Source organism: Peromyscus californicus, unplaced genomic scaffold (genome assembly GCF_007827085.1).
Source record: "Peromyscus californicus insignis strain IS unplaced genomic scaffold, ASM782708v3 Scaffold_13__1_contigs__length_99412109, whole genome shotgun sequence".
Lineage (NCBI taxonomy): Eukaryota > Metazoa > Chordata > Mammalia > Rodentia > Cricetidae > Peromyscus > Peromyscus californicus.
This window is the reverse complement of record NW_026294424.1, coordinates 37,435,437-37,452,695: the sequence shown is the minus strand read 5'-3', so window position 1 is coordinate 37,452,695 and position 17,259 is coordinate 37,435,437.

The following is a 17,259-nucleotide window of genomic DNA, read 5'->3' as shown; positions in this document are numbered from 1 at the left end:
CACCTGGTTTCTAGGTCTTCCCTTCATTTCCCTAGTTACTTCCCTGTTACTTTATGGACACAGAGATAGGGGGGTCTTACCAAAAGTCTCCTCTCTCTCCTCTCTCTCTCTCTTTCTCTCTCTCTCTTTCTCTCTCTCTCTCTCTTTCTCTCTCTCTCTCTCTCTCTCTCTCTCTCTCTCTCTCTCTCTCTCTCTCTCTCTCATACACACACACACTCACACTCACACACACATGCACACATAAATTATAGTCTCAAAGTTTCTAACATTAATGCAGTCCTGTATAAAAGTATCTATCTACATGAAATCTTTGGTACTTAGAGTGAACTCACATTCTCAGTTCTAGGGTCCTTCTAAGTCAAAATATGTAGAAGTACCTTGAAGGAAGAAATGCAGTATCCCACACACTTACAGGACAATCACGTACAGATTTATTGCCAGCAGATGGCTGCAGTGGAGAAGAGGCAGTGTGCCTGGACCAGTTAATACCAACACAGCAATCTCAGGTTATTTTCCACCTACACAGCTAAAAAGGAATCAAATTCCAGTTGAGAAATGATTATGTCTTTCCCCAGAGTTTCTGATGAAAACAGCAAATAAAGTCCGCTGAGTTGGCTGGAAGCCACCCAGACCACAACATTTTCTTTTTCTTCATAATCAATGGCCCCTCTTCTCCACCCTGCTGTCAACCTCTCTTCTCCCTTTGTACATCTCTCTATCTCATAGCCTCCACCAAGAGTTTTCATTCCCCCTTTTTATTATTTTGCCTCCCCATCTCTCTCTTATATAAGTAAAATAAATTCTTGGAAGACAGTTTAATCTTTGGAGGGAGAGATTTGGTCAATTTTCTGAACTTTTCACAGAAAAGGTATTCCCAATCCTGGGTTTCTCATCAAAAAGTTACCTGTAACCAAGCAGCATCTGAAACCCTAGTAATTCCTCTATTTGTTTTTGGCTGGTGGAAAGATTTGTCCTGGATACATAAGGATAAAGTTGCTCTTATCCAGAATTATGTAATTTGGAAGGTTTGTTTTGTCACTTTCTTTTTACAAGGGACCCAAGATCAGCCTTATTTTTATTTTTATTTTTCACAAGTTCTATGTGATCTTTAATTGTTTAAAAGAACAACCAGAAAACAGTGTGTCTCCATGACTCATGTCTTTCTGTATTTGCTTACCATTATATCATTTTGTTGTTGTTGCTGCTGCTGCTGTTGTCCTTACTTTGGTCATCTTCTGTACTCATGCTGAAATTCATGGAGTTAGCATTTACTTTACATGATTTTTCCTAATCTTTAAAATAGCCTTTTTAAGTGGAGCATAGTGATATCTCCAGTAAGAAAGAAAATTACATAAACTTATAAAAAGAGTTTTATCACAAGAAGACCAAGGACTATAGAGTAAGCTAGCCATTTGACCACAGAATCACCTCCTCCTACACAGCCAAGAACATTCTGGGAAGGACTTATGAACTCCCTCAGTTAACATCTCTATCATTGCAGATAGCATGAAGGTCCCCAGTTGAGGAGGCAGAGAGTGAAATGTAAGGGCATCAAGACAAACCTGTACTTGAATCTCAACTCTGTACCTTGCTGGGGGGCTCAGTACATTGGACATCTAATTTTATAAAAGATACATCACTCTTATTCCATAGAGTTAGCAAGAGGACTCATTATCAAGAATAATATGGACAACTGTGCCAGACACACCATCAGATACACATGGTGAGCACATTGAATCCACATAGCAGGATAGTTATTGTTGTCTTTTATTTCATATATAAGGAAACAGTCTTGAGAAGCCAGTTAGGCTTCCTGAGACTCCTTAACCAGTAAGAGGTCAATCTAAGTTCAAACCAGATTGTCTAATCCTAGAGTTATATCATTCCTGCATGCTACATTGCCTTCTATCAGAGAATATATGGGTCATAGAAACAAGCAGAATGATAATAAGCTACACAATATAGCAACTTGGAAAACATATCATGCATGGTAGGAACAGGGTGTAGAAGAGAATTAGAGGCAACAGACGATGTCACCCTGTGGAGAAACTCTCCCACAGTGAGGAGAGTGGAGGCACCTGATAGATTTTGGTGGACAGGTCTGGCTGCATGTGTACTCTTCAAGTGCGTCTTCCTCTAATGCTCTACACTGTTGTGGTTTGTCAATATCAAAGCATGTCTTCTCTCCTAAGGTTCTTGTCTCTTGGGAAATAGACTCTAAAGCTTAGCAAAAATTGAAACAGTATCTGATTCACTACTAGTGAAGCTTGACTTTAGAATGCTCTTTGGACCAATGCTTTACCCTGTTTTAATAGGCTTTTGGTATAGCTTATCCTCTCCTTTCACTCATTTCCTCAGGTGATATTGCCAGAGAGAATGCAAAATTGGGCTGATTCTAAGAATCATTTTTAACATCTTGACATGGATTCTAATTCTTCCCAAAGGGAAGAGATATTGGTGGCATTTACTCTTTTCTGAGCCAAACCAACTCCAAGGAAAATGGGATAGTCTCTCCCTCCAGTTAATACAGTATTATATATATGTATATGCAGTCCTATTTATTAAGACAAAAAATAATACTCTGTACTGAGTGGAAACAAATGATTAAACAGACATACTTAGGAACCTAACTTCCATATGTAACATTGCTTGGAAAAAATGCATTCTGCCTTCCAAACAAACCACACCCACAGGTTGCAAACTACAGTCATTCATCAAAGCAAATACAGCATTGTATTTTTCACATTACTCAGTATTTCTAAAGAGGTGGTCAGTTTCCAAGAATGAAACTCAATGTTAAACTCTAGGGGCTAGCATAACAGTGCAGAAAAAACTCAATTCCATTGAGTCTTCTGTTTTATCATCCTCTCTTTATCTAATACCCTCTTCTCATGTTTGTCTTCTTTCTAAAGACCTAATTATATAGAGCAGTATTTCTAGAGAGAAAACGCTTGTTGGTGGTCTGAGAATTTATCCTGTTGGGCTCTGGGAAGTAAGTACCTACTGGATGCAGGGAAACAGAAATTACCATGCAATAGACCCAAAGAACTAATCTTTTGGACTCTGTTTTTTGGAAATTAGAATTGTCACTCAGCCCACTGTAGACTAGGATCAATAATTTTTACCTCAACCATAAGAAACATCTCCCAACCTGTGGTTTGATTGCCATTGTATAACAGGTATTTACTTAGCAAATGTTCCCTGAGAATCTCCACTGTTCCTACACCATTCCAAGGATTAGTCCTAGTTAGTCATAAGTAGTTTCAGGATGGTGGTTTCAATGTGGATATCATGACTCATTAACATCCCGACTTACATGACTTCTCCTCCTCCAATAAATGTGTCATTGTTTTACTACTATATTCCAAACTGCCCTGCTCTATAACCCATCGGAACCATCAACTTTAATGGTTCCATATGTGATACCAATGTCATATACATCTCTCTCCTGCTGTATCCACATTCAGCTATTCCCCAGCCCCATTCAGATTACACTGTATCACCACTTCACTTCTTCCCTATTACTTACCCCAACTCCTTGGTTTGTATTCAGCAAAAACTTTCTAGCCCATCATTCTGACCACCCTCTACACATATTCATAGCCTTGTCTTCCTCATTCTTGCTAGGAAAAAACAAGCCATGTAGGAAGCCAGTTCTTCATCATTCCATGCTTGCAAATATAAATGGAGGAAATGCAACCATGAGGATCGGTCCACTTTAAACATAGGAGTACTAAGCTTTAAACGTTTGTCACTGCTGCTGTTAAATACAACGTAAAGTCCCTAGGAAAATCCTTAAAGTCTCCAGACTAGTTCTACCTTCCTACACTCAGATTCATTTACCTATCCGTGCCTCCTTTCTCTCAGCTAATTACCTTACATCCTATCCACCAAGACAACAGAGCAAGAAGCACAAGATAACTTCCACATGTTTCCACACTAAATACTTATCTGTGGATCACCCATATGGCATTCCCTCATGTACAACACTGAAAGGACATTTTTCATCTACTATTACTCCTTCATGTGTCTGCTGTAGCTTATCCCCAAATCAAGAAAACTGGTTCAAGAAAAATACTATCTCCACTAAACTGGCTCTGCCAAGCCTACTAATGGCCTTCATGTTGCATTCTGAATCTTCTGCCCCATGAGACTCAACCCATCAACTTTTTTCAGTAAAGGACCTCCTCCTCCTTTTTGAAATTCCTCCCTTCAGAGAGCCACTTACTTCTTGTTCCTATTGCTTACTTTCCTTTGCTCATACCTTTTCAGACCCTGACTAAATCTTGGCATGTTCAGGATCCAATCTTGAACTTGGTTATCCTTGAACATATAATCCTCTGGGTTAAACAACATTTGTGTGCTGACAATGTCAAACTCATCACTAATCTTGTTGTCGTTAATTAGATATCCCTTCAGAATCCCAGACTCCTGCATCAACTTCCTAAGATCTCCAAGATGTTTCATACACATTTAAAATGTCATGTTTTAAAACTGGGCTTCTAAACTTCTTCTCCCAACATGCCCTTGACACTTTCTTATGTAAGTAAGTTGCAGATCCATTTTTCCAGTTTCTTGTGCTAACCACATTAAAGTCACCCCTTCACTTTTATCCATACCTCCCTTGTCAATAAATTTTGTTGACTTTAGCTATGAAAAATATCTAGAATGAGACTGTTTCTCACAACTTTCCCTACTATCCTCCTAGTTCAAAATGTCATTATCCACTGCCTAAATAATAATAGCAACAGCTTTGAATCAATCAGCCTCCCTAGTTTCACCCTTGCCCCCTTACACTGTATCCCACATAACAGCCAAAATGACCTCTTAAAGTCATAACTCAAATTATTTCTTTCCTCTGGTCAAAACCTTCAATGGGGTCTCACTTCACTCCAAACAAAGTTGGAACTCCGGACCCAGTCTACACACACATGCAGGATGTTGTGTCCTAGGCTGGTTGTCTTGCTCTCTGACCCCATTTGTCATCAATATATGCCTCTCGTACTCTGTCCCTGAAATGCAGGCTTCCTCAGTGTTCTTTGTTCACCAGGGACATATCTCCTTCCAGAATGTTGCCCTCAGCACTCTCCATACCTGGATACCACTTCTTCCTGAAATCCTCTGTTGGCTTCTCCTCAGTGCTATGCAGGCCTATACTCAAATGTCACTTGAGGCATCCTCAGAGTAGTTCTGCAATGCCCCTTTCACTGGCTTTATTTTCTTTCTTAGAACATAATCTCACATGAAATATGTATATCTGGTTCCACCAATATATGTTTCAGGAGATTCAGTACTTTGTGTCTTTTGTTCAGTATTCTATTGCCAAATCCTGGAATCATTTCCTGTGAATCATCTGAAACATTAACTAAGTAGACGAATGAGTGAATGGATAGCTCTTACACTGTTATATTATTAAGTTTTTTTCAGAAGAAAAATTTCACACAACAAGGCCACAATAAAGGTGGGGAAAAGAAGTTGGAATCAGCTTCTACACTGTGATATGAAAGCTTTTCCTTGCCCTTCATAAGAACTATCTGAGAGATTCTGAGCCTAGGGCCATCTGAGACTGAGATAGTTCTAAAAGTCTAGTGTATTATCTAAATCAAGTATGTAATAGCAATTGGAACTTGTGTCTCAAGTTCCAGAAAGATTATTCTTGCTTAATTATGAGCAATCATCAAAAGGACACAGGTCTTTTAATCTATCCTCTCCATATGAGGTCATATCTCATCATGTTGAGTTCTTAGCAGGGTGTGTCCCCATGTTGGTTGAGCCAAGAACTTCACCACATCCATCACTTTGATGCTGTCCTCTTTCCTGTCTCCCAAGTCATTCAGTAATCATCTGTGGCACTTGAAGTGAAAACTGACTGATGTGACCATCCTTCAAATGTCTGGCCCTCCAGCACTGTATATATTCTGGAAAGTCAAAGACCTGAACACCTTACAGGCACTGAAATATATAGACTTACACCATTACCAGAACCTTTTTAACTGACCCACTATGAGGAAGCAAATTCAATACCTAGCACTTAGGCTCACTTCTGTATCTCCATATACCAAAAACCATCAATTCAACAACTACAATAGTTCTATAAACAAATATTAGACATCTTTTGTATCTAATCACTGGATCCATCTACATGTTTAAGCCAATCCCATTATTCTATTCAGCAGGTATGGTTCTCTCCATATGACTGCTATATCTATATGGCCCATGGAAAGGTGTGGGTATCCAAAGGATGCATTTGAGTTCTGTCTCTGCCCCTTATGAAAGGGCAAGGTTACTTTACCATTGTTAGCTTCGGTTTTTTTTATTTATAAATTGGGGTTAATAATTTTACTTACCATATAGAGTGGCTAGAAGCTTCACTTAACATAACATGAACATCTTAGTGGGGAGACATAGTGAGGACATAATCGATGACTATATTGTTTGTTTTTACAAAATTCTTTACTCTTTAGGGCCCTACATACCAGCAACAATGATCTCACATCCCACATGCTCACCTTGCAACATGATACTGTGATTCTTTACTTTTTATTCAAAAAGTGAGGAATAACGTATCACCCACTTCCTGGCTTGTATATGCTGCTCTACCCTGTGACTTGTTTTTGTCAGCAGAATGCAGCAGAGGTGAGGCTTTGAGACTCCAGGGTCTAGACAGCAAAACCTTCACAGCATCTGTTTTGCTCCTGGGAAGATATTTTCCACGTGATGAACCAATGTATGATCAGAAGTCACACAAAGGCAAAGCCACTAGGGGAAAACCCAGGAACCTAGTCAATAGCTACCAAGGCAGCCTGGGCCTGTCCACTGAGCCTGTCTTGGATGTGAGCATATGACTACTTCATTATCTTTCAAGTCACATGAACGCTCTCATACTAAAATATTACCTATATTACTTTATCTTAAATTACTTTGCTTTAATTTCTTCTTTTGTTAGGTGAGGGCATATATTGATTTGGTTTTGAAATTACATTGTAAGTGGATTGTATTATCTTTTCAGTAAAGAGAAAAAAGACGAATGTGATACTCATCATAAAATGGGGCCTAAGAGAATAAACTATGGCCTTTGTACAACTGAATCTAATTCACGCAGACCCAGGAACCCACTAAGTAATGCTTGATTGTTCATATACTGTTAAAAATTAAAAGTTAGCTTTACTTCTCACAACTCTCTGATTCAGCTCTTCTATCATGGATCCCTTTGCTGGACCAAGTTTGCTCAAAACCTTTCCTTTCTCCCCCAGCTTTTTATAAACATGAACTCTCTCTCTCTCTCTCTCTCTCTCTCTCTCTCTCTCTCTCTCTCTCTCTCTCTCTCTCTCTCTCTCTCTCTCTCTCAGTGTGTGTGTCTGTCTGTCTGTCTCTGACACATACACACACACACACACACACACACACACACACACACACACACGCACGCACACACGCACCTCACACACCTACCTGTTCTCTTCTCTCTAATTCTAGTAAGAGAATCCACCCCTGCTTCAAGAGAAAGCCACCCCTCCTCCCTCTAGCACTAGGTGATGGACAGTTCCCTGAGGGTCTTACTATCTGGATGCATCTCCATGATCCATTCTTCCTTCACAGTACTAGAAAAGTACTAAGCACTTAGTCAATAGCTCATTTTTTTCTCCTAGGTAGATTTCTTAAGGCAAAAATAAATGCTGCCTGAAAATGATATCAATCCATGCAAATTTCTGGCTCACTGTTTCTGATGTCTAAGGAAAACAGTTAACTCACCAACTCCTTCCAAAGCCATACAAAAATTAGCAACCCTAATGATCCTTCTACGATACAAATATCTTCACATTAAATACAGTTTTGTACAGAATCAAGTTAATAGCCTAGAAATGTTCATGGAGGGGGTATTAAATTTTAATAACAGGGTTATAAAGCATCTTCATGTGCGAAGACAACTAACATTTATTGCTTCAGGTACTTGACATAATATTCAAATGTCCACAGCTGCTCCCTGAATATTTCCCCATTTCACAGATGAGGAACTCAGTGGAGAAGGACTACTAAGCATCTTAAAGAACAGGTGGTAGAGTCCAGATCCTGAAATCTACTGTGCTTCCTGATACCACCCCACTCTTAAACTCTTTAGCAAGGCTGATAACTTAGAACCATTAATTAATTAATTAATTAATCTCTTCAGTCTTCACCTTTCCCATCTTATAGGGAAGATAATATCACCAACATCATAGTTAAGCAGACTACATGAACCGCTGCAGAAATTTGCCCAGACCAACATCTGTTATATAATAAGAATAGGCTGGCATCTGGTAAAGATGGAAAACAGTCACAAATTTGTAATCATTGTATCTTGGCCTCTTCTGTTTTCTGCAGAAGGAAGCTCTTTGTGTTCAGGACAGTGAAGCCTTGCTTCAAATATTCCAGGGAGATTGAGCTCTGACAAGGACAGAGAAGCAGTAACCAAACAGCCGTACCCAGTGTCTCCTGAAACAACCTTTGGTTGTGATGGCTTATGAAAAAGATTTAAACACTTGGTGATAGCTTGTGCCTATTTTCATGATTCATTTGTTGTTCTGACTTTTATGAGTATCTTTCCATCACTTACAGCTATTGAAACGATTATGACAAAGCCCAGCATGGAAATGCTACAGAACCAAGGCATGTCAATCAAATGCTCATACTCTGGATTCCAGAGGTGCCACCAAATGGAAGAAGACACTAAGTCATAGAGATGGAAGCGGGCTTTTTTCTCAAGTTATCTCTCAGTAGATCTGGGAAGCAGAAGTCACTTTTTCTTTTTAACATATCTCCCTGCTCCTCAATGCACATTTGCACCCCAGACACTACAAACCAGGTAAACCCCTAAATAAGTCACATCCTTAACCCAGGTCTGTCTGCCTTACACGTGCCCAGAATCCTTTTGTGTTGTCTGCCTACCTATTTGCAGCATGTCCAGCCCCAACCAGTGCTGCTAACAGACTCGCTGAGTCCTCTTGCTTTCATGCATGCCTTCCTGTCTCCATGGTTTTATTTAGTGTAAATCAAATCCTGACACAGTTTGCTTAAAAATCTTCTAATGGCTTCCAAACATTCTTCAGATAAGACTCAAAGATGGTCCTGAGAAGCTAGCCCTACCTACTTTTCTGACCTCAAATCCTACTATCACCCCCCTACACTGGGCTCTCCCTGGGAAGACTTTTTCCTTCTGCTCCTAAAACACAGAGTTTCTCTAGGGACTTTGGACCTTTGTCACTGACCACCTTCTCTCGACAGCTCTTTGGTCCTCATATTTTTAGCAAGGTAGTTTTTTTGTGTCTATCCAATTTTCACTGTCTCATATTTCATCTGTTATCACAGGACTTTTACAATCTCCCATGTCCCAAGGTATTTCTCTTTAAAATACTTCCAATCGTCTAATATTTATTATGTTTGTTCACTTACCGATTGTCTAACCTACCAGGTAGTCTACCCCATATTGTTTTTTTTCTATAATCTTTTAAACAAAGCCACAATGCCTGCCATAGTCATGGTGTTCATAGCTCTTGATTACACAGATAGGTAGATCCACAAAAAGACAGTTAGCATATATATCCATTTTCCTCTGCTTTTCTGGCATCTACTGTGTGGTGGCTAAGGTATCTTGTGATCTTCCCAAATATGAGTGTTCTCATACAGGATTCAGGCACTGTTCTTCATGAAGTGACTCACTGTTCTCCCTATTCATTTCTTATCTGTGAATTTGACTTTAACCTACACTCCACATTGGTATTTAGCTTAGAAAAAATGCAGAGATAAAATCTTCTTTTGTCAAAATATTCCATAAAAATTCAACATCAGTGTGTCCCATGGTCTCTCGTATTGTAGACCAGAACATTCAGCCCAAAAAATAGTTCAAGGGAGGAAAGGGACAGGTGCTTGGTAAGAAATCTAGAGACTTCTGGATCTAAACATCCTCCACAGGATGACGTTAATAATAATACAAAGTCCATTCCCTTTGTCTTCTAAGGTATATGAGATGGTCTCTGGGGTCCCCTCTAAGCTAAAGTTAGTATTTATTCAAGCAAAGACAAATATTTATGGCATATGATTGTGCCAAACACTGTCAGGGTTCTGGAAACAAACTCTAAGAAAATAGTGAGGCCATCTCTACCTTCCAGGAGTTTGTGTATTTGTAGTATATTCTAATTCTCAAATTGTTTAACTTTACTTATAGAATGTTTCTGTCACTGGAGTGAATTTCTTGCATATTCCTAGCCAAGACAAGCACTTCTAACACTTTCCTCCCAGACTCATACCCTGCCATCTGTCGTGAGTGAAAGCTACCACACCTATGTCTCTTGTCTTGCTCCTGCCAAGTGTTTGGCCAATCCAGCTTTGATGTCCCTACTTCCCCACCAAACAATCCAAGTCACATGCAGCCAGAGAAGAGAAAATGGACTCAGGAGTGCAAGTAAAGCCCGAGTGTATCTGCAAAGGCATCCCTTGGGTTAGAACCTGGCAGTCTAACATGATCTATATTTGCTGAGCAGTGTGGGCTTAAGACCCAGAGAATATTCCTTAACCTTTCTTGGTGTCCATTTCCTGGCTTTACATTAAGGCATGGTGGCCATAAGAATGCTGCCTCAGACTTCCCATTTTCATAGAGTAAACCTGACTAAGGACCTTAGCTTTGCTTTCTCAAATCCATCACCACATTAACACCATTAGCAGCTCCCAGCTAAATAAAGTCTGAGAATGGCAGAGACATTTCTAGAAAACATGAGGCCCATCTGTCTACCAACTTTAAACTCACCATCAGTTTTGCTGAAGCACTCCTCATACTGAGAGTCAAAGACCTTTCCCTCCCAAGCTTCTTTCTCCTCTAGGAATAGGATCTACTTTGCTTGCTGATGGCTCCCCAAGCCTCTATTACATCTGTCTCATTTTCTCACAACTTACCTAATCAATCTCCTGTCTTGTCATCTAAAGTTACCCCCTTCTTAAACTAGCACATCATATCAATAACACCTTTTGTCCCCTCCTCAAACACTGTAAAGATGACATCAACAAAGGTATGGTATAAAGCACATGGTATTTTATAAATATGAAGATGCATAGAAAGAACACAGCACCTTTCATTCATTTATCAACAGTAATGATTACTCACTATGATCAGAGTCCTCCCTGAGAAGTGTCTGGAGACAGAAAGGAACTGTGCTGTTCTTGAAGCAGGTCATAGACTAGAGGAGCCTTCCTGGTCCCTCATGACCTTGAGCATAGTGGATAATATCTTAGATGAGAATTTCTAGTATGGAAATGGGTTTGGGGGACTAGAATGAAAGGAAAGTTGAAGGAAACGGGAAGAAAGAAGCAGCTGTTACACCAAAGAGCTCCGATTGATAGATAGTGGCTATTCAAGTGTATGTGAGAGTTTTTTTAAATCGTGATCAGATGCAATCTGATACTCCCTTCCTGCCAGAGCCTTGCAGCCCCAGCACAGCTCGTTAGGATGCAGTGGTTGTAACACTTCTGCAGAGAAACTCTTCTACTGTTGTCACCATTTCATAGCCCAGAATATTCAGCTAGATAACAGACCTCTGGGAGAATATGCTCCGTGTTGTAATTTTCCAAAGGCAACACAATTATAAAAACCCAAGCAGATGGAAAGAGGATTGCAGTGGACGGGGAAAGCTGTTAGCAGTTTCCATTTGTAGACAAAAGCATTATTTTTTTTAACAGATCACTACTAGAATTTGATGAATCTAGTCCATTTTGCACCCTCTGCTTTGCAGAAAGCCCTGCAGCCCTGCCAGACTTTGCAAACAGTAGCAGGAGGCTATTTTCATACATTTGTTTACATCAAAGCATTGGCTCACAGAATTTCACATTTAGCCTGCTGTTAATCCCTAAACTGCCATCAATGTATAAGCTCCCGACCCTGAAGATTAGACTTCAAAATAAATAGTGGAGCAATCATACTTTATTTAAAATATTACTGTGCACCCCATCACTCTATGTCAAGAGCCGGCTTGCTTATGGGAAAGCTTGATTTCATAATTACATATTAGAAATCATTTGTAAGGAAAATTGATTGGTATATTTACAGCAAGGATTTCATCAGAAATAGCCCTGTCTCCAGATGTAGGGGTGAAGTATCAGGTTGAAATTGGTACAAGAACTTGAGGAGCCGTCACCATCTTGTTTATTTCTTGTCATGGGAAGGAATAACTGCTCAGAGATCAATGAGGGGCAAAACTGTCATCTTTGAACATCTGTGTGCTTCACAAATCAAATTTTAGGTACCATTATGGGATGCTGGGAGTGCTCAATGGGAATTTGTGAGGCTCAACTTCCAGTTGCTAGCACTTTGTAAGTAAACTGCTCAGCTGGATCCACTGCTGTCTCACTGTGTGGGCATGCTGAGAGTGACAGCTAGTCACACAGGCACAGAGAACCACCCACCAGCCTACAAGATTGATGAGTGGTGGGCCAAAGACTATTATTTGGTGGTCCCTCCTCAGCAGTGACAAAAGCACTTAGACAGTGCCAAATCCAACTCTCAGGGCCCTGGGTTGAGTCAGTTCTCTCTCATGTTTCCTTCTCTGAAAGTTGCAACCTCTCTTTTGGTTATATTTCATTGCTCATAATATGTGGCAACAGGAGACTTCAACAACAGAGTAAATTGTTTTCCTGGAGGTAGCACCTGTCTGCAACCTTTGTTTCTAGTTTGACACAAAATGAATTATGTCTTCATTATTATTATTTGGAAGTAAGGAAATCATGCCAATTAAAATCTCAAAATAGCATCAGTCCAAAATGGAATGATAATGAAAATAGCAATCATAGTAGTAATGACATCAGTCCTTCCAGTTGGACTGGAGTTCTCTGGGACAAATATTATGTATGAGGGATTGACACCATGCCTTTGCACAAGTCCTTATTTATTTCCAGTTCCCTGGCATCTTTCTAGATATTTCACTGCCATTATGAGGGTAAAACATAACAAAGATGGCCAAACAAAAGAAGATCTTTTAAAGCAGATTAAGTTGAATGATGTTGCAAAGGAAGATCTGTCCTGACATACTCACCTTTCTTTTCTAGGGTAAAATCTCCTTCAGGTCTTTGTCTCTTCCATGTACTAAACACCTGTGAGCTTCCCAGGGAAAGCAATGAAGCTTCCTTCACCTCTTTAAAGCCAGTGCCCATTTGGCGTCTATCCCATAGTATGTCTCAATAAGTGATGGTTAAGCTCAGTTAAACTAAACCTTTTTTATACTCAATGTGTAAATAACAATTTGTCCTGTAAAATTTCCAAACTCAAAAATTACCTCCTTCTTTGAGGAATGTGTAGTTTCTCTCCACAATAAATCCACAGGACTTTTATGCAAATGAATCCTTTAGCATCTATCACAATAGATGTTCTGTGTCTACATTCCTTCCTAGCTATGCATTCTTGTTCCCAGCAAAGCATGACATTAAATAAGCCAAATGAACATAGGATGGGTTTTCTTAAAGCTAGCATGAGCATACACAGTATTGGTACTTAATGGTGAATTGGATTGAACCAAGCTGAGCTGAACTGGTTGGTGCTTGGATGTCCAGCAGGAGAATTAGACAAAGTGCTACCTCCTTAGCTCTAATCTTAATGATCTTACTGATGCCCAGTGATGGATGAGGACAGCATAAACTGTTTCCCCCTTTATCACCTGCCAAAACTGAAAATGCTGACAACTCTTCATGCCCTGTTGATTCTTTTCCTTCTTACAGAGGACGAGGTCAGACAAGTTTACTTGCAGTGGTTGTATTGATCTCCATTCTTAAGCTGCAATTGGATCTTCCCCTTGCAGGCAAGTTGTCATTGACTTTTACTTGCAGAGACAGATACTGACCCTGGGATGCCATGGAGGAAGCCAAGACTCAGTATTCAATTGTGAACAACCCAGTGAGCTGGAATTTTTATAATGACAGAGCTAACCTTCATTATCTTGTCAGATGGGCTCTTTTATGTCACTCCCAAAAGAGTTTCATACAAATACAGATTTGTACAGCAGGAAAGGAGGTATTATGTTATTAAAACTTCCAAATCAAATAAAATCTACAACCTTTTCAAGCTCATCATTGTTGTTAGAAATTACATAGGAGAAGACTTCCACCAAGCAGGTCCAGGCCACACCAGTCAGAAAGGGTGAGTGACCCCTCCCCAAGCAGCAGAACTGAAATATCCCTCCATTCTGTTCACTGTGACCCTTCCCCAGCCCAATCCCAGGGCATCCCTGACCCTACTCCCAGTCCCAACAGACTTCCACCACTGAGGCACAGAATGCACTAGCCAGAAAGGGTGACAGGCCTACCAGCTGAACTGCACCCCCACCAGGATTCTGCCCCCTTCAACTGCTGTGGATATGTTGTGTATGCTGTGAATGTGTTGCTCTGATTGGTTGATAAATAAAATGCTGATTGTTCAGTAGCCAGGCAGGACAAAGAGAGAGGAGAATTCTGGGAGGTGGAAGGCTGAGTCAGGAGATGCTGCCAGCCACCACCTCCATGAGAAGCAAGATGTAAGGTACCAGTAAGCCACAAGCCATGTGGCAACTTATAGATTAATAGAAATGGGTTAATTTAAGATATAAGAACTAGATAGCAAGAAGCCTGAGCCATCAGGCCAAACAGTTTAAATAATAAAAGCATCTGTGTGTTTATTTGGGTCTGAGTGGCTACGGGTCAGAGCAGGACTGGAGAAAACTCCAGCTACATTTGACCAGTCCCCAAACACACAACCTCCCAGCTAATCCCCAGCCCCATAGCTACGTCTTCCTCCCAACCAGAAGACTTTAGCCAAACAGGTCCAGGCCACACCAGCCAGAACAGGTGAGTGACCCTCCTAGCAGCAGAACTGTAACTCCATCCCCCCATTGTGTCCACCTTGAATCTTCCCCAGACCAAAGTCATCCCAGCTCACCATCCCAGCTCATCCCAGGCCCTGCTGCCGCTGAGCCCCTACCATCAATCCTAGCGGGCTTCTGCCACTGAAGCATAGACCACACCAGACAGAATGGGCTCAGGCCACACAAGTCAGATCAGAACTCTAGCAGACTCTATAGGCTCAGTCCACACCAGTTGGAAGAACAGAGGCCATAGGCCCACATGCAGTCCACACCAGGCCAAAAAAAAAAAGAAAGAAAGAAAGAAATAGCCCCAGCAGCTCTACCAGAGGCCAGACTGGAACAATGGACCCAAGATCCCAAACACCCTACTGCATGTGAAGACTTATCAGTCACCAGAACCCATGCTACTTAGGCAAGAAGACAAGAAAGGAAACAAAAAACAAGGAAAAAAACACCCATCCAAGAAAGACAAACACAGGAAAAAAGCCAAGTAACATATAATGACAGACCTATTAGACAAAATCAGAAACAAAAAGGGGGACATAACAACAGACTCTGACGAAATCCCAAGAATCATTAGGTCATACATCAAAAACCTATACTTCACAAAATTGGAAAATCTAAAAGGAAAGAACAAATTTCTTGACAGATAGCACATACCAAAATTAAACCATGATCAGATAAACAATTTAAACAGACCTATAACCTCTCAGGAAATAAAAGCAATCATTAAACGTCTCCCAAACAGGAAAACGCAGGGCCACATGGTTTCAGTGCACAGTTCTACCAGACTTTCAAAGAAGAGCTAATACCAATATTCCTCAAATTATTCCACAAAAATAGAAACAGAGGGAACATTCCAAAATCACACAAAGATTCAACAAAGAAAGAGAATTACAGACCTATTTCCCTCATGAACATTGATGCAAAAATGTTGAATAAAATACTGGTAAACTGAATCCAAGAACACATCAAAATGATCATCTACCATGATCCAGTAAGTTTCATCCCAGAGATGCAGGGATGGCTCAACATATAAAAATCTGTCAATGTAACCCACCAAGTAAACAACCTGAAAGAAAAAAAATCAGATGATCATCATCTCAGTAGATGCTGGAAAAGTTTTTGACAAAATTGAACACACTTTCACAATGAGAAAATCTTGGAGAGGTCAGGGATACAAGGAACACACCTAAACATAATAAAAGCAATATACATCAAGCCAACAGCAAACAGCAAATTAAACAGAGAGGAACTCAAAGCAATTCCACTAAAATCAGTAACAAGACAAAGCTGCCCACTCTCTTCATATCTTTTTAATATAGTACTTGAAGTTCTACTAGAACAATAAGACAACAAAAGGATATCAAGGGGATAAAAATTGGAAAAGAAGTCAAAGTATCACTATTTGCAGATGACATGATAGTATACATAAAAGACCCCAAAAATTCTACTAGGGAACTCCTACAACTGACAACATCTTTAGAGAAGTAGCTGGATACAAGATTAACTAAAAAAAAAAAAAAAGTAGACCTCTTATACTCTTATATACAAATGATAAAATGATAAAAGGGCTGAGAAAGAAATCAGGGAAACAACACCCTTCACAATAGCCACAGACAATATAAAATATCTTGGAGTAATTCTAACCAAGCAAATGAAAGACCTGTAGAACAAGAACTTCAAGTCTTCGAAGAAAGAAATTAGAGATGATATCAGAAGATGGAAAGATCTCCCATGCTCATTTATCAATAGGATTAACATAGTAAAAATGACCATCTTACCAAAAACAATCTACAGATTTAAAGAAATGCCCATCAAAATTCCAACAAAATTCTTTACAGACCTTAAAAGAACAATACTCAACTTCATATGGGAAAACAAAAAGCCCAGGATAGCTAAAACCATCTTGTACAATAAAAGAACTGCCAGAGACATCACTATCCCTGATCTCAAGCTCTACTACAGAGCTACAGTAATAAAAACAGCATAGTATTTGCATAAAAACAGACACACTGATTAATGGAATTGAATCGAAGACCCAGACATAAATCCACACATCTATGGTCACTTGATTTTTCAACAAAAAGCCAAAACTATACAATGGAGAAAAGAAACAATCTTCAACAAATGGTGTTGGCATAACTGAATGCCAGCATGTAGAAGAATGCAAATATTTTCATATCTATCACCCTGCATAAAAGTCAAATTCCAATGGATCAAAGACCTCAACATAAATCCAGCTACACTGAACCTGATAGAGGAGAAAGTAGGAAGCAGCACTGAACGCATTGGAACAGGAAACCACTTTCTGAATATAATACCAGTAGAACAGACATGAAAATCAATTAATAGATGGGACCTCCTGAAACTAAAAAACTTCTGTAAGGCAAAGGACACTGTCAGC